General features: G+C 41.4%; 1 long non-coding RNA gene across 1 annotated transcript; it reads left to right on the top strand.

The window, feature by feature from the left end:
* Positions 1–17,780: 17,780 nt before the first annotated feature.
* On the top strand, positions 17,781–18,593 carry LOC150058684 (uncharacterized). The gene is made up of 3 exons (XR_016536548.1): positions 17,781–17,938; positions 18,119–18,225; positions 18,521–18,593. It is a non-coding gene; the product is annotated as an uncharacterized LOC150058684 (long non-coding RNA).
* The last annotated feature ends 285 nt before the right edge of the window (positions 18,594–18,878 follow it).

Genomic DNA, 18,878 nt, shown 5'->3' on the forward strand with positions numbered 1-18,878 from the left:
ATTTTTGTCAGTCCTGGGGCTTGAACTTAGGGCTTGCGCACTGTCCTTTGGCTTTCTTAAGGCCTTGTGCTCTGCCACTTGAGCCACAGTAACACTTTGAGCTTTTATGTATGAGTGCGGTATGGAGGAATCGAACCTGGGTCTTCGTGCATGCTAGGCAAGCACTCTATCATTAGGCCAAACTCCTAACCCTCATCCACTGCATTTTATTGGTATTTGTTGTAAAAACTCCTTTCTTATCTCTAGTTTTATTAGATTGGGTCTTCTCCCTCTCTTTTGTTTAGTTTGGCTAATACCTTGCCAATCTTGTTCTTTTCTTTTCTTTTTTTCTAATGTAAGAAAAAAGTGTGGGGTCAGGAGTTTGGCCTAGTGGTAGAGTGTTTGCCTAGCACACACAAAGCCCTGGATTTGATTCCTCAGTACCACATATACAGAAAAAGCCAGAACTAGTGCTGTGCTTAAGTGGTAGCAGAGTTAGCCTTATAGCAAAAAAATGCTTAAGGACAGTGCGCAGGCCCTGAGTTCAAGCCCCAGGACTAGCAATAAACAAAATACAAACCCAACACAAAATAGAAAAAAGTTCCTCTTCGAACATTAATAATAAAAATTATTTCTTCCTGATTGGATGATATGTACATTTCTTTCTTTTGTTTGGTATCAGCTCTTCTCTCATTCTCTCCCATTCCTTCCCTCCCTTCACTGCCCTTAAGATGCTTCCTTCGTTTTCATTGATTTTTTTTTCACTTGCTTTCTGCTGATTCTGTGCCCTCCTCCCATCTTCCTTCAAATGTGCATGTTTACACCATATGTGCGCTGAAGAATACAGAGTCATCTAAAAATGACAGGACAAAGCAAGAAGAGGTCCTATGTTGCCTTATCTTTGGGGCTCTTTTCACTCTGTGTATTCTTTTTTTTCATATATTTTTTTACTGTAATTAATAGAAGGGTTACATGATATTTGCCAGATAGAAGGTGCATTAATTCACATACATTGATACCCTTTCACATGTCTTGATCCCCATTCCCCCCCCACCCCTCATCTTGTTTTCCCCCTTCCCTATCCAATTTCAAATAATCAAATACAAATATATCCGATATATCAGGTAACAAAGTGAGGTACTGTAACAATATGAGATAACCAAGAGACAGCAAAAGAGATGAGAGATAACATAGTACCTTAAGGACAACAATCATTCATTATATGGCTTATGTTTCTATATCCTAGAGGTCCTTTCATTTAGCGTCATACTATATGGCCTTATGTATCAAGGTTTTGCTCTATTGCAAATCTCTGCTAGAAGAGTCCAAGGTTTCTACTGATTATGACAAATGAGGGAAACCATTGAGCCTAAGTTCCTTTGAGTCTGGCTTACTTCACTTAATATGATTTTTTCTAAGTCTTTCCATTTCCTAACAAATGGGGCAATGTCATTCTTTCTGACAGCAGCATAGAATTTCATTGTGTACAAATACCACATCTTGTTGATCCACTCATCAACTGAGGGACATCTAGGTTGGTTCCATATCTTTGCTATGGTAAATAGTGCTGCAATGAACATTGTTGTGCTAGTGGATTTAGTATGTCCTTGTTTCTGAACAATTGGGTAAATGCCAAGTAGTGGAATTGCTGGGTCATAGGGGAGCTCTATGTTTAGTCTTTTGTGGAACTGCCATACTGCTTTCCATAGTGGTTTAATGAGTTTGCACCCCCACCAACAGTGTAGTTCACTCTGTGTATTCTTTTATGTACATATGAAGAGTTGCTTGGGAATTATAGTTTGGTGCTTTTCTGCTAAGGCTGTCCTCTTTTTGTCTCACTGTGTCTGGTTATCTTGAGACCTATTTACTTTGTCATGTCTCCTTATGTTTTAAATTTAACCCCTGCTTATCAAGGAGACCATGTGCCTTTTGGCTCTCTGATCTTGGCTTATCTCACTCAACATAATTTGCTCTAGCTCCATCCATTTCCCTGTGAAGGGCATGATTCGTTTCTGATGGCTGTGTATTTAATTGTTTCTGATGGCTATGTAAAATTCCATTCTATGTGGGTACCGCATTTCTTTGATCCATTCATCTGTAGTGGGGCATCTGGGTTGTTTTCATATCTTAGCTATTGTAAACAGTGCAGCAATGAACATGGATGTGCAGGCGTCTTCGTATCCTGGTTCATGTTGCTCAGGGAAGATGCCCAGGGAAGGCCTATGTTTAGTTTTTTGAGAAACTCCAGACTGCCTTCCAGAGTGGTTGTACTAGTTTACATTCCCACCAACAGGACAGTAGGATTCCACTTTCTTCACATCCCCACCAGCATTTGTTGTTGTCTGAATTCAGAATTTTGGCCATTCAGGCAGGTAAGGCGATATTTTAGGGTTGTTTTGATTTGCATTTCCTTTATGGCCAGGGATGATGAACATTTCCTCATGTGTTTCTTTGCGATGCTTACTTCTTCTGATAAGTTTTGTGGAGGATTAGTTTCTTGAGTTCCCTGTATATAATAGATATTAGGCCTTTGATGTATTGCTGATACATCAGCTATAGAGAAACTATGTTTACATATATAGTATACATATATAGTATATATATACTATATATAGTTTTATATAGTATGTACTATATATAGTATCTATAGAGAAACTATATATATATATGTATATATATATATATATATATATATTATATTGTCAGTCCTAGGCTTGAACTCAGGGCTTGAGTACTATCCTTGGGATTTCTCAAGGCCAGAGCTCTATCACTTGAGCTTCAGCACAGCTTCCGGCTTTTTTCTATGTATGTGGTACTGAAGAATTGAACTCGGGTCTTCGTGAATGCTAGGCAAGTACTCTACCACTAGGCCAAACTCCTGGCCTCGAAACTTTGTATTTTTATGTAGTCCCACTTGTTGAGTCTCTCATCAATCTATTGTGCCCCTGGGACTCTGTTCAGGAAATTCTTGCCTGTGCCTATTAGTTCTAGTGACGCTCCTACTCTGTCTTACAGTAGCCTCAGAGTTTCAGGTCTTTCATGTTTGCTTTAAATTACCATCTTCATAGTATTTGTTAACTCTCCATTTTATTAATTAATTTCTACCTCTATTATTATTTTTTCCTACTTTTTTAGGGTTTGGCTTGTTCTGTTTTATTCATTTAGAATATCTGTACAATTTTCTCTTAGCACTGCCATTGCAGAGCCCAACAGTTCTTTGGTAAGTTGTGTTTTAATTTTCATTCTAGGAATTTTTTAATTCCCCTCCTTATTTCTTTGATGATAATTTCACATTAAAAAGTGAATTGTTTAGGCTTCATATGATTGGATACTTTCTGTAGCTTCTTTTGTTACTGATTTCTAGTTTATTCCTTGTTGTCTGCTAAAATACCCAAAGTGTTTTTTTTTTATTAGTTTTTTTGTATTTATCAAGGCTTGCTTTTGAGGTTCGAGGCATGGCTCCGGTGGTAGAGTACCTGCCAATGGGCATAATGTATTAGATACTCAGTTCGAGTCATAGCCAACCACATTTTTTTTACTTGTAACTTAAAATATGATAAACCTTGGAGAAAGTTCCATAGGCTGTTGAGAAGAATTTATAGTCTGACACTGTTGGGTGGAATATTATAGCTATTATGTCCATCTGATCTATAGTGTGATTTGATTCTGAAGTTTCTTTATTGATCTTTTAGTCAGAATGATGTATCATTTAGGGCAAAGTATTAAAAGCATTTTCTATTATTGCATTTATGGCCAGTTTATTTTTATTTTTTCCATAAATTTTTTATTGTAATTATTAGAAGGGTTACATTATATTCACCACATAGAAGGTGCATTACTTCACAAACATTGATACCCTTTCTCATGCCTTAGTCCCTCCCACCCCTGCCCCTCAACTTGTTTTCCCCCTTCCCTATCTGATTTTAAATAAGTAAATAAGCATATATATAATATATCAGCTAACAAGGTAAAATACTATAACAATATGAGATAAACAAGGGACTGCAAAAGAGATGAGAGATAACATAGTACATTAGGACAACAATCACTCATTATATGGCTTTTGTTTCTATATCCTGGAGGTTCTCTCATTTAGTGTCATACTATATGGCCTTATGTATCTAGGTTTTGCTGTCTTGTAAATCTCTGCTAGGGGAGCCCAGGGTTTCTACTGATTATGACAAATGAGAGAAACCATTGAGCCTATGTTCCTTTGAGTCTGGCTTGCTTCACTTAATGTAATTTTCTAAGTCTTTCCATTTCCTAACAAATGGGGTGATGTCATTCTTTCTGACAGCAGCATAGAATTCCATTGTGTACAAATACCACATCTTGGTGATCCAGTCATCAACTGAGGGGCATCTGGGTTGGTTCCATATCTTTGCTATGGTAAACAGTGCTGCAATGAACATTGTTGTGCTGGTGGATTTAGTATGTCCTTGTTTCTGGATGATTGGGTAAATGCCAAGTAGTGGAATTGCTGGATCATAGGAGAGCTCTATGTTTAGCCTTTTGAGGCACTGCCATACTGCTTTCCATAGTGGTTGAACGAGTTTGCACTCCTATCAACAGTGTAGTAGCGATCCCTCCTGTATGGCCAGTTTATTTTTTTTATGGCACTGGGTGTGCTAATGATTGGTGCATGGATACTTATAATTATTATATCTTCCTGATGGATTATTCCCTTTATCAATATGAAATGAATTTCTTCATCTCTTCTGCTTAATTTTTTTTTTTTTTTTGGTGGATCTTGGGGCTTGAACTCGGCCTGGTGTTGTCCCTGAGCTCTTCAGCTCAAGGTTACCGCACTACCCTTGACCCAAGCCCCACTTCCCATTCTCTAGAGGTTAATTGGAGATAAGAGTCTCAGGTCCTTTTGTGCCCACGATGGCTTTGAACCTTGATCCTCAGATCTCAGCCTCCTGAGCAGCTAGGATTACAAGCCTGAGCCACCATGCCTGGCTCGATCTTCTGCTTACTTTTTGTTTGAAGGTTTCTTTTTCAGATGTAGGCATAGCTTCTCTTTCTTGGTTTGGGGCTCCATTTGCTTGGACTCATCTTCCATCCTTTTACTTCAAACTTCTTTTGTGAGTCTATTTTTAGGCTATGGGTAAGGCCAACATGTCTTAGCCATCAATGTGCTGCAGAGTAGAGGATTATCTTCTCAGAATACCAACTCCATATTAGACATGAAGTCATAAGGAAGAAATGACATGATCCCCAAATTTCTGTGCCCTGACTCCAGGCTCGGTATTCTGGGATAAGGATGGACTTGTAGGTAGACGTGGCTGAAGTGGAAACAACGCTGCCTCAACAGGCAGGAAGAGCATTTTATGTACTCTGCTGATGAAGAAGTTAGAGAAAGAAAATAATCAAGTGCACAAGTGCTTCCAGCTGTTGGCACCTGGCCTGACATGAATGAGTAGTATAACTGGACACATCCTGAAAAGAATAGATTTTCTCTATAACAAATAATTACATTTCCAGGCCAGTGATTAATGGTGTATACAAGTCCTTTAGTTCATGTCTCTGTGTAAAAGTGAAATTGAGAACTTCCTGCTCAATGATCACTAGTTGCTGATGAGAAATGATGTGGAGAGACTTCTTTCTACACAGGGAAAGGAGGCATACTGCATCGCCAGAAAAGCATATTGAAATGACAATGGGCACAGTTAGTAATGCTGAGAGGAATGCAGACAGTGCCTGTGCATATAAAATGACCACATGAGGATGTGGGTGAAGCTGTCTTTTTCAGGGACCCTGGCTCAAGGTGTGTGCCTTAGTTACAGCTGCTGCACTGCATGTTTCCAGCACTCAATCCCAAATAGTTTTGGCAGGAGTGACTCTTCCATTTTTCTTTGGACTCAAATGGAAACAACCTCTTCCAGGTTTTGTGCTTTGAAAAGCAGGCAGCCTGGGAATTATCCCAGAGCACCAAATGACCCACCAATGCCAACAGTTAACGGCCTGAAAGTTGTCTTTGTGGACAAGACACATACAGAAAACAAGAGGAAACAGAGCCAGACTTCCAGAGTCACATTCTCAGACATCAAGTCAGTAGCACGAAGGGAATGGGCTTTGATGTGTCAACCACGAGATAGCCACAAAAATGAAGTAATCTCAGACAAGAGGGGGCACTCTGCACCACTTCCAGTCACAGAGCAAAGAAATGCTTAATAACTAGTGGTGACGTCTGTCTTCCTTTTCCAAGGTTTATTATCTGTAAGGTCAATGTGTTTTCTAGCTTATGAGAGCTGAAGCAAGCAGCCCTGTGTAATTAAAATGGCTGGATCAGAAGTGTTAGTAGTATTTTACCAATACACATCTTGTCCATGTCCCAATCTCTCACTTAGAAATGGGCATAGATAAGACCTAGACAAAGATATAGAGGAGATGCCTAACAAAGCCTGTGCTGCTGAGCTCTCGGTGAGCTTTTGCTGACTACAATTTCTTGCTAAATCTGAGCCTGTGCAAACAGGGCAGACAGCAATACTGAGACAACTTAGTTCTGGTTATGTTCTAGTTGCAAAGATATGGAAACAAAGGTTCTCCAAGAGAAAAGAGTTTTTTTTTATCATGAATTTTATGGCGAAGACCTATGCCCATGATGTGACTGAAAACAGATAAATGGAGGGACAACAGTTAACATGAACGTGAAGGTTGTTCTTCAGAGATGTTAGACAAGAGAAGTTTTGCGGCAATATGGGTTTGGGGAATGTTATCTTAAACTGGCTACATAAGCTTCTTTATTGCAGAGTTTCTCGGACTATTTTTGTTGTTGTTGTTGTTGTTGTTGTTGTTGTTGTTGTTTGTTTTTGCCTGTCCTGGGAGCTGTCCCCAAATCTTTCTTCTTAAGGCTAGGGCTGTCCACTTTAGCCACAGTTTCTCTTCCAGCTTTGTGTGGTTAGTTGGAAATATGAGTCTCACAGATTTTCCAGCCCCAGTGGCTTTGAACCTCAATACTCAGATCTCAGCCTTTTGAGTACCTGGTTAGACTGGTGCCTGGTTAGACTATTCTCTCTCTCTCTCTCTCTCTTTTTTTTTTTTGCCAGTCTTGGGCTTGAGCTCAGGGCCTGAGCACTGCCCTTGGATTTTTCTCAAGGCTAGAGCTCTACCACTTGAGCCTCAGCATCACTTTTGGCTTTTCTATGTATGTGGTACCAAGGAATTGAGCCTGGGTCTTCGTGAATGCTAGGCAAGTACTCTACCACTAGGCCAAACTCCTGGCCCAAGACTATTCTTTTTTTTAAAATTAAATTTTATTGCCAGGGTGATGTATAGAGAGGTTACAGTTACATTTGTAAGGTGGTGAGTACATTACTTCTTGAACATTGTTACCCCTTCCCAAATTTTTCTCCCACTTTCCCTTCCTCCATGCCCTCCCAGGTTGTAAATTTCTTGTGAATATTGCTGTTACTTGGTCCTTTTGTCTTTTGTCATCACTTTGTTTTTCCCCTTCCCTTCCCTAATTCAAATAAATAAACAAATGTGTATATAGTACACCAGGTACCAGTCAGATACAGTAACCAAAGGGGATAGAAAGGGGAAAGACGGGGCTGGGAGTTTGGCCTAGCGGTAAAGTGCTTGCTTAGCATGCACGAAGACCCGGGTTCGATTCCTCTGTACCACATACATGGAAAAAAGCCAGAAGTGGTGCTGAGGCTCAAGTGGTAGAGCTCTAGCCTTGAGAAAGTCCAAGGACAGTGCTCAGACCCTGAGCTCAAGCCCAGGACTGGCAAAAAAAAAAAAAAAAAGTCAAAAAAAATGTCAAAAAAAAAAAGAGGAAAGAAATAACTTCACAAAGTAAATTAAAAATAACAACCGCAAAGATAAACCTCTTGTTTCCATATCTGGAGTTCATTTCCTTTAGCATCATCCTGTATGGCCATATGCACACAGCTTTTGAGCTATTGTGATCCTCTGCTAGGAGAATCCTAGACATATACTAATTATTACAAGTGAGGGAACTGGTTAGACTATTCTTACTTTGTGAATATGAGGGGATTATGGTGTGCAGAAGTTCCTAATTTTATGTAGTCACCAATTTCCTGTTTATTTCCCTTTCATATGGGATGCAGCCGGGTGTATTGGGTGAATACGTGAGCTCCTACTTAGCCTTATTCCTTGAGCCCAGGACCGCCCACCAAACAACTGAGTGGCACAGAACGAGCTTTTTAATCCTTCTAAGCTTCAGTTTCCTCATCTATCAAAGGTACTGCTTAATAAGATCGTGGGAAGTGCATTAGGTTATTCATATTTGCATTTATTAAACAGCTTCAGAGACAGTGAAAGCTTAGTGGGTCATCTATACAGAATGTTCCACAGAATGTGTGCTGTAATTGTGCACATTTTTCAGCTTTAGTGTCATCGATGCTGGGGCTCTACTGAGCAACCCTGAAATCCCTGACTGAAAAGACTGATTTTAGTTGCTCTAATTTGAACCAGGCTCAAGAGCATTCATTGATGACTGAGAGAAGGACATCTTTGAATTTGATCTCTAAGTGAGGATGGGAAGTAGTCCTGGGATGGGTGACTAATTATAAAGAAGGAAGTCATCTGGGAAAAGAAGCAGGTACCTGGAGAACAAGACACAGATGGTGACCCCTCAGCTCACAACTGATGCCTAATTTTCCTCTGGCCTTTCTTTTTCTGCCAGGAGCATTTATATATTCCTCTTAGCTGAAATAGAGAAGCCAAGGGGTGAGCAAGGATGAAGTGAAATTCTGGGGCTTCGATGCAACCTCCTCTCTTTAGGAATTGGCAGCCCATGGTGGAGCTGCCAAGTTATCGCTTTGCTTTGCAGTTTCCTCAGCAGTAGAAGACATGTAGTCAAATGTTTTCTACCCAGAGTTCTTAGTTCACGTGAGGTACAAAGGAGAGGTGTGTAGAAACACTTGGGAGACGGTGAAGTGTTCTGTGAATGCAAAGCAGAACTGTTGATAGCAATTGTGGAAACTTGACTCCTGATTGATTTAAAACTGTGGCATTGTAGTGGCATAAGATTTTGGCTAATTCCCAAATAAGAATGTAAAAGCCAACACTCAAAACATAAATTGTCTAACTCCAAGGCTTCAAATTCTTGATGCTGTAAGTTCTAAAGACTTATCTGTGGGTTTGTGCCATTTCATATGCCTGAATCATGGGTAAAAATTCTATAACCCTGCATATTTCAAGAGAGACTCTGGAAAATATTCATATGTAAGCAAGGCACTTCACATCAGGGCTATTTTAGTTTTTAAGATTTCCAAAATCAGAAATATTAATAATAAATTATCCTTATTTACACTTGCACTAAAATAAAAAGGGTAAAGAGGTTTCACATTTATAGAGAGAAATAAAAGATTTCAGCTAAGAGCTTTGTAGAAAGTGCCTCAGATTTGTCTGCCCAGGCTAGGCTTCAAACCAAGATCTTCGTATCTCAGCCTCCTGAGTATTTAGGATAATAAGGCATGAGCTATGGACACCTGGCACTCACCAACTCTTTATTGAGAAAGTTTGCTATGGATTTCTTATACTTCTACAAAGCTTGTTGAGTATTTCATGAGCCCAGGGTCCTGGCTTTTCTCTGGTGGGGTCATTTCTCAGGCTTGTGTTTAGAGTAAGCATCTTGAGCAATGGTGCAAGCTTTCCCTCCAAAATAAAGTGCTCTCTTGCTTGCTGCTTGTTGTAACAACGGTAGGCTTCCAGTTCTCTAAATGTGACCAAAATCTGCTACGTGTAAAACATTCATTTGAGCTCTGCTACATTTGAGTGCTTGGAGATGTGGGGACAGGGATGAGGATGCTTGCATGTATGCCACACCCAGAGTTATACCATCTGTGTCAGATTTAGGAGTCTCTGTCTTTGGTCTTCATCAACAACTGTAGAATATAGACCCCTCTCTCTCCAAGACTGAAGGACCTTTTCCTAGACTCCACATAGTAGTTCTTCCACCACAAGGACCCAACACTTAACAACGGATTTGGGGCTAATATTTAAGAACCAAACTGAAGCAACAGGTAACTTACCAGCTTATAAACAGAGTAAAAGAAGACTCACGACTAGTCATAATATTGACACTTGTGATCATTTACATTTGATTTATCTTCATGAAATTCTTTTTTGTTAAGAATTCCTAGGATTTTTTGTTGAGCTCTCTGTATCTTCACTCACCAGCAGAGGGAGCCCATCCTAATTAGTTGGATGCAGGCTAGCTGTCACTGTGATGGCGTGCATCCATAGTTAAGTGGATTTGCAGTTCTCATGCTGGTGTGGTCCCAGTACAGGGAAGTAGTTAAGATGTGAAACAGCAACATTTAGTTTGGTTTCAGGGCATCAAAGAGACAGGAAGAAATTAGGGACTGTGTATTGTTAACCTCAGAACAACTGAAAAAGGTTTTTGTTTTTGTTTTGTTTTTTTCCTAAAAAGCCAGAACAGTGCAAGCACAAGCCAGTAAACAATCAGTGCAACGTCCAGAGGAAGAGATAAGGGAGTCTTGTACTGTAAGAACTGTCCTCAGGGGCCAGGAGTATAGCCTAGTGGTAGGAGTGCTTGGCTAGTATGCATGAAGCCCTGGGCTCAAGTCTTCAGTATCACATACCAAGAAAAAGCCGCATGTGGCACTGTGGCTCAAGTGGAAGAGTGCTAGTCTTCAGCGAAAAGTGTTCAAGGGCAGTGCCCAGGCCCTGAGTTCAAGCTCCAGAACTGACACACACACACAAAAAGAACTGTCCTCTGAGAGAATTCCATCAGACTCCTCTTTAGGGCCTTTTTCTGGATGGAGACTCTCATTACTTTCCTTTCACGGTTTTCCATTCTCTTCTTTCTTTTTCTTTTCTCTTTCTTTCTTTCTTTCTTTCTTTCTTTCTTTCTTTCTTTCCTTCTTTCTTTCTTTCCTTCTTTCTTTCTTTCCTTTGTTGTGGGACTTGAACTCTAGACCTGGGTGCTGTCCCTGAGCTCTTCAGCTCATGGCTAGTACTCTACCACTTGAGCCACAGTGCCACATTGGGTTTTCTAGTGGTTAATTGGAAAGAAGAGTCTCATGGTCTTTAGTACCCAGGCTGGCTTTGAACCTCAATCCTCAGATCTCAGCCTCCTGAGTGCTAGGATTACAGGCATGAGCCACCTCACCTGGCTCCATTCACTTTTGAATAAACTTGCTCTGTTTACCTTTAAAAAAAATTCCAAGGAATTATCTGTAGCTAATAGCGCTGGATCTTGTATAAGGAGAATTCCTGAATACAGACATGTAACTTTTTAACTCTAGAACTGTGTCTATACTTTATACACACATACATATATACATGTATGTGTATACAGGTATATACACATAAACATATAAACGTGTGCATAAACATGCATGCATATATAATATATATAAGGGGAGACAAAAATCACATGTATATATTATTATATATGTGTGTGTTATTAAGAAATGAAATCTGAATTTGGAAATTATGTGAATTATGTGGTTTTTACTATTATTAAATACTGTATATAAGTCAAGCACATAAATGAGTGCACATATAGGTCTTATGTACTTTCCTTTAATGTCTTCATATTTTTTTCTTTTACTCATCTGCATAGCCACACAAGGGACCATCTCAGTAGGCAAGGCTGATTTCCTACAGCAAGTTTCAGTATCAGTCTGGATGGGCTCAGAACCTCCTATTTATGAAATAAATCTCTCAATTGTTTCTTCTACCTGGAGGAATAAAACAACATTCGTAAAGGTAAAAGAAGACAGGCGTGTCAGTAGTGTACTTTTTCAATACTAGCTACTTTGGAGGCTGAGATCTAGAGGCTTGAAGTTCAAAGCCAGATTCAGCAGAAAAGTCTGCAAGACTCTATCTCCAACTAAGAAGCAAAAAGCCAGATGTGAGATGTAGTTCAAGTGGTAAAGTACCATCTGAGCATGCTAAAGCCATGCAAATATGAGGCCCTGAATTTAAAAAATCCTGTATCAGAAATAAATTAATGGAAACTAAATAATTAAAAATTGAGTCTTGAAGATTAATGCACGTGGAACAAAAGCAAACTGAATGTTATTTATTGTAAGGCTGATAAAAAATAAAAAAAATATTTGAATCATGTCATTTAAATTTTATTTTCAAATTGAGGAGCTCTGTGTATTGTATATTCATATTTTTTAATGTTTTCTAAATATGGCTATTTATGTCTACCCCAAAGTGGCAGGGCTCAGTGAATCTGGAAAAGTGGCTTTTTATTTCAGAGTTTTCAATTTCATCATTAGCTTCACTTTTTTATTTTTTCAATTTCTGGTAATGGCTATCTTGCTTGGAAAAACCTTAGCAGATATAACTGGTAGAGGAAAAAGTACAAGTTGCTTTGCATATTTCTGGAAAGCAGACTATGCTCTTACGAGAAGTTTGCCAGAGGAAGTGATGTAAGGCAGATCTAACTCTTTCACACCATGTAAACTAGTGAAAGGTTATTTTCTCAAAGCTTTAGTCCCTCAATTTTAAATGAATTCTTGAAATACCATATTGATTCAACTGAAAATACCATAAAGCTGTAGGCTTTCTGTAGGTGCAGAAAGCTGTGGTCAAGGAGGTCAATTCAGGAGCTGGTTACCCATTATTGACTACTTAGATTTTAGCAAGAGAACCCCTGGAATGGATCAAAACAGACTGGATGGTCTCTGTTTAAGGAGTTTAAAACAAACCTAATGAAGAGAGAGTAATGTGGCCACCACAAAGTATAATGAGGGACTAATGAGCCCTTGTCTACTCAACAATGGTAGAATTAAACAGAGGAAAGTCCACACTGAGCTGGGCACTCATGGCTCATGCCTGTAATCATAGCTACTCAAGAGGCTGAGATCGGTGGATCTCGGTTCAAAGCCAGCCCAGGCATGAAAGTCCATGAGACTCTCATGTCCAATTAATCTCCAAAACACCAGAAATGGCGCTGTGGCTTAAGGGGTAGAGAAATAGCCTTGGGCTGAGGCGCTCAGGGACAACGCCCAGGCCCAGAGTTTAAGCCCCATAATAGACCAAAAAAATAAAGAAAGAAAGAAAACAAAGAAAAAAAAAGGTGTGGGGGGGATCACAGCATGTTTCCCCATAGCAGCAATAGTTTGGCAGCTTCTCATGGACAAAAATGCCTTTGTGAGAGTGTTGGGTCCCAGGTAGGAGGTTGTGAACTCTGGTGGAGCCAAGACTGAAGCCATCTTGAGAATACAGGTCTGTACTCAAGTGACAGGCTTGTCACTGTGGTCTTAGCTACAGAAACAACCCCATCCCTGGAACTCCAGCAGCTCTGACAAGCCAAGGAAGCCATGAGGAGCCACGCTCATTCATGACTGAGAACAGACCCACAAACCTTGGTCTAGTTTATAGATAGTGAAGCAGCCTAGGACTCAACTGTGTTTCCTCTTGTTGAAGTCTGGAAGCAGCACTTCCCAGTCAATGAATGGTGGGGTTAGGAAGAGGAAGAGGGACTTATCTGTGTTCTTAGAGATCTGTTGATCTCAGTTCTATTGCAGTTCCCCAAGCAACATTGTGACTTGCCTTTGGCCCCTCTTTGCCACGATCTGGAGCCAGTTGTGCTCACCCCAGGGATATGTTCGGAAGGAGCCTTCTTAGGGATGTGGAAGTAACCTTATCCATCCATGCAATAGAAGCACCATTTACTAAAGCTTGTGGGATGCAACAACAACAAAAATAAAAGTGGAATGAATAGCAATGACTACTGACATTAACAACAACAACAACAAAAGACATCAAATAGAGCTGGAGGCCAGTGGTTCACACCTGCAATCTTAGCTACTTAAAAGGCTGAGTAGAAAGCTGGGCGTGGTTAGAGGCCAGCCTGGACAGGAAAGTCTGTGAGACTCATATCTCCAATTAGCTACCAAAAGTCAGAGTGGAGCTGTGGCTCAAGTGAGAGAGCAAAAAGCTCAGGGACAATGCCCAAGCCCTAAGTTGAAGCTCTAGGACCAACACACACACACACACACACACACACACACACACACACACACACACACAGTTGTCCAATAACCAGTGCTGGTGGCTCACACCTGTAGTCCTAGCTACTCAGGAAGCTGAGATCTGAGGATCGAGGTTCAAAGCCAGCCTAGGCACTAAAGTCTGTGAGACTCTTATCTCCAATTAACTGTCAGAAAACTGGAATTGGTGCGGTGGCTCAAAGGGTAGGGTGGTAGCCTTGAGCTGAAGAGCTCAGGGATAGGGCCCAGGCCCAGACTTCAAGTCCTGCAGCAGACAAAAGAAAAGAAAAGAAAGAAGATGTCAAATAAATTGAAAGTATGTATTTCAAAGACCTAGGTAAGAAAAAGAAGAGCAAGGGAGTGGGAGTTTGGCTTAGTTGTAGAGTGCTTGCCTAACAAGCACGAAGACCCAGGTTCGATTCCTGGGTACCACATACATAGAAAAAACTGGAAGTGGTGCTGTGGCGCAAGTAGTGGGACTCTAGCCTTGAGAAAGCCCAAGGACAGTACTCAGGCCCTGAGTTCAAGCCCCAGGACTGGAAAAAAAAATAAAAAAGAAAGAAAGAAAGAAAGAAAGAGAGAGAGAAAGAAAGAAAGAAAGAAAAAAGAAGCGCAAGCTCAATAAGAACAAAGTAGAAATAAATGAAATAGAGATTAGAAAGAAAGTTGGAAAGATCGAAACTAGGAGATGATTTTGGAAAGCTTAGCAAAGTTGTGCAAACTTCATCTAGACTAACCATAAAGGGAGGACTCAAGCAAATAAAATAATGAAAGAGGAGATACTACAACAGACAGTACAGTAATGAAAAAAAATCCTGAGATGGCTATGAAAATTATTGATAATAAACTAGATAACTTAGAAGAAATGGATATGTTCATAGACACAAATATCTTACCAAGAATGAATACTGAAGAAATAAAGGATTTGAAATGACCAAGGACATAGGAGCAAGTCATCAAAATGTTCCTGGCAAGGAAAAGCCCAGTACTCAATGATTTGGTATATTATACCAAGTCATTTAGAGTATTTCCTTTCTACTTGTTTCCCGTCCTTTTACTTTGTGTTCCCCACAGACATATTTCCTTGAAACTCGAAATTGCATAGGAAAAATTTGGCATTTATAATTCCCCCCCTACAGCTTCCTATGGAACACATACACATACACACAGAAGATTTTAAGTCACTCCATGCCTGTTTCCGGTGCATTTCAGCTGCTCTAGGAGGTGCACATAGCAACTTTGGGACTCTTGGAACTCTGGTCTCAGCGACCCAGGGAGCTTTTCCTGTCAGAGTCTGCACAGGGAACAGGAAGCTCTGGCCTGAGTTATGTAACTACCTGTATAAAAGTCTGAGTTTTAGATCAGGCACTTTAAAGTCTGATGTGGGTTAATGCAGTTGTGGGAAGGCTAACTGGTTCTGCAAGACATGCAGAAAGGGTCTTGGAAAGTCCCTCCCCATAGCCCAGTCCTCACAAAGGCACTGACCCAGGAACGACGTGTCAGGCACCACAGACTCTTATTCATAAGCCCGTATTTTTGGAAGAAAAGGCCCAAAGACTCTGAAAGTGAGCACGGAGACAGTGACATCATAATGGTCTTTATTATTTCAGGTTAGACTGGCACCTACTAAATCATTACGTTGCAGGTAGGTTTTTCCACTCAAGAGAAGTCCTCTTTTTTCATCCAAAGCTGGATTACTGGGAAGGGTACATGTTCCTGGAGGGTCTGTGTGGGTGAGAGAAAGATCCAAATGATTGCTGTTTTACTTGATTTTTACACATTCCCCACCCCAGGAGTTGAGTGGATTAGTTTTTATAGGGCACAGTCGGGGTCAGGCTTATACACAGGCCCTCCAGGCGGTAGCCTCCAGTCAGGCACAGCGATGGATCCTGGCAGAACATTTCACCCAAAAGGCCTCCTTCAGTGCCAGAGATGGCCATTTGACAAGGCCTTTATGTCCAAGCTTTACAGGTCCCTACCGACACACATACATGTATTTGGAATGCATAAACACAAAGATTACCATCTTATCTGAGTCCCACTTATGACATGCAGCCTGACCTATAAAGGTCTAAGGCAAAGTGACTGGCAAATACAGGTCAGGAAAGAGGGAAATGGAAGAGAGCCAGTGAAGGTCTCTGAACAGGAGACCCCTAGTGTGCTAGTGCATGGAAATACGGCTGCAGGTGTATGCATATCCACACATGTATAGCTACACAGACAAAAGTCTGAGCATGTGCATGCTTGTGTACAGAGTAGTTGAGGTGAGATGGGTCTGGGGGTGGGATGTGAGCTGTATCAGGCCTACAAAATGGCTCAGATGTATGCTAGGACTTGAATTAAAACATATATACCAAGCCAGGTACTGGTGGGCTCACACCCACCTAGCTAATCAGGAAGCTGAGATTTGAGAATCTCAGTTCAAAGCCAGCCCAGGCAAGAAAGCCTCTGAGACTCTTTTCCTCAATTAATTACCAAAAGCTGAAAGTAGTGTGGCTCAAGTGATAGATGAGTAAAAAGCTCAAAGACAGCACCTATGCTGAGTTTCAATCCCAGGACTGGCACAAAAACACTATATGAATACATGTCTATGTATATATGTATATATCTATATATACATGTATATATGTACATATAAATTAACTATATCCTAAGCCGAGCCCAGAAAGTATGATCAGGATTGAGACTATTCATAGCTATCATCCTTTTTTGTAAGTTGAATTTTAGACATGGAGAAATTCTAAGGGATTTGGTTATTTATAAAGTTTTTCTTTTTCATCATTATGGGAGGATGCCAGATGCACACAGAATCCCCAACTTGAGGCAGCTTGTGGCTGTCTGGGGGAGGCCTGCTCTTCTCTGTCTTGCATTTGTGGCCATCTGAATTCATATCCTCCCCATCTTGCAGCAGCTGCATTATCACCTTAACCTGATGCCTGGAATGAAGGCTAAGTCCTTGCTGAGATGAATGATAATGCACTTCCATTTACAGAATGTGTCAAGCCCAGGATTCCAAAGTGCTGGGTAAATCTACTAAAAGGGCTGAGTGGAGACCACACAGAGCCGGGCAGGTGGAAGAGGTGACGTCTGTTTACTGACAGTGTCGCTGCAGCAGTTTGACTTCAGACTGGATGGTCAAGGACAAAAGGCTTCCAGATAGTTTTAGCTTGGCAAGCTTGGCTGCTTCTAAGAAATGAGTTTCCTTTTATTTTACAGATAAGGATTGGAAGATGGCAGAGATGGGACCCCTGTGTCCTAAGGCAGGAGAGCACTGCCGTTAGCAGCCACCCCATAGACACAGGTGAGGACAGCAGTTGCCATCTGATTCCACCTGGCTCTCCCCCTCAGTTTCTTCCTTCCCGTACATTGCTTCTCCAACTCACCATGTCTATTTCACTCTGGGCTGTGCCATTGCTGAGCCCTCTCACTTCAATGGCTCTCATTCCAAAGCTTATCTTAACTGCAGGTTACTCAGGACACCGGCTAAATGTTAATGTGACAAGAAAAGTGTCCTTCAGCCCTGTGATGTCATCTAGGTACAGCCCAGCCTTCTTACTTGTACAACGGCAGGCCCCTGTTTGAAGTGATCTTCCAGTTTTCTCTTTGGTATTTTATTATCTGTCTTCCAACTGGATTAGGAGCTTTATGAGCCAAGCTGTATGTGTGATGCTTGTGTGACTTCTACCCCACAGCATCTCTGTGCTCTGTTGCAAGGTCAAGCTCAAGTCTGCTTTTCCTGACAGGCCCTAGGTCAGGGCTTAAATCATAGGAAGTCCTCCGTGGATGAACTAGTGAGTTCACTTACCACTTACCTCTTCACTGCTGAAACAGCCGTGTCTGTGACACGTCCAGTGGCTCAGTGTCTCCTGAAGGAGTTGACTGAGTTGGGGGCAGCTCTTCTAAACAAGACCGAACTGCATAGAACCACCCTTCAAGAACCCATAACCTGTAGGCAAAGTCACCAAGCAGGAGCCAGAGTAAAACCACAGATATGGAGTGCTTAGGAGGTGAGTACAAGAGGGGCTTGGTAGGGGGAATGTTTCCCTGGTGGAAGGAAGAAATGGGTATTTGTATCAGAGTAGATCCAAAGCCAAGCAGCCTTGGAAAAGAGTAGAGAGGAACCATCACTGCTAGAGTCTGGGAGACACCTGGGTGATGATTCCTATGCTGGGCAATGATCTCATTAGCTGCACAGGACCAGGCCTGGGCCAGCATGGAGAATGAAGACCTCCCAGGAAAGCCAGGCTTCAGCAAGAATTGATGCTGGTGATTCACTGAGCAGCAAATCTTTCTTGTGAGTCATTCGTACATGGAGGTTCCAGGAGAGACGGTGGGGGCAGGGCTCAATCTTCAGGATAAGGAGAAACAATCTCCTATTCAGTTGTTACACTCCCTGAAAATGGCCCGTGTTTTGGGTTCTGAGATGCTAGTGATTTGACACTTGGGAAAATGCACATGCAGGAACTTTTAAAGCCGGGGCAATTTGAGTGGCTTAGTGGGGAGGTGTGTGTGGTGGGGAGAGAGGGGTTGCCCTCTTTTGAGTGAATACAACTCTTCTTAGCAAGGCCATGCTGTCCATATCCCTTCAGGATGGAGAGTCCATGCTGGGATGAGGAGACATGACCAGGGACCTTGGTCCACCTGGAGAGAACGAGTGGTGGGAAGCGCCTGGCGAATGTCACTGCATAATCCTTGTGGCCCCTCCTCCATGCTGCATTGTCCCTATGGCCTGCACCAGGCCAACCTTGGCTCTGCTAATCCTGGATCTGAGCACAGTACACAGTGGTACTGCATCCTTGCCTGTTAAAAGTATTTCTTGGAGCCTAGCTACTCAGGAGGCCGAGATCTGGGGATCAAGATTCAAAGCGAGCCTGGGGACAAAAGGACCTGAGACTCTTATCTCCAATTAACCTCTAGAAAATGGAAAGTGAGGCTTTGCTCAAGGGT

Source organism: Megascapheus bottae, chromosome 9, assembly GCF_031878675.1.
Source record: "Megascapheus bottae isolate mThoBot1 chromosome 9, mThoBot2.hap1, whole genome shotgun sequence".
Taxonomy (NCBI): Eukaryota; Metazoa; Chordata; class Mammalia; order Rodentia; family Geomyidae; genus Megascapheus; species Megascapheus bottae.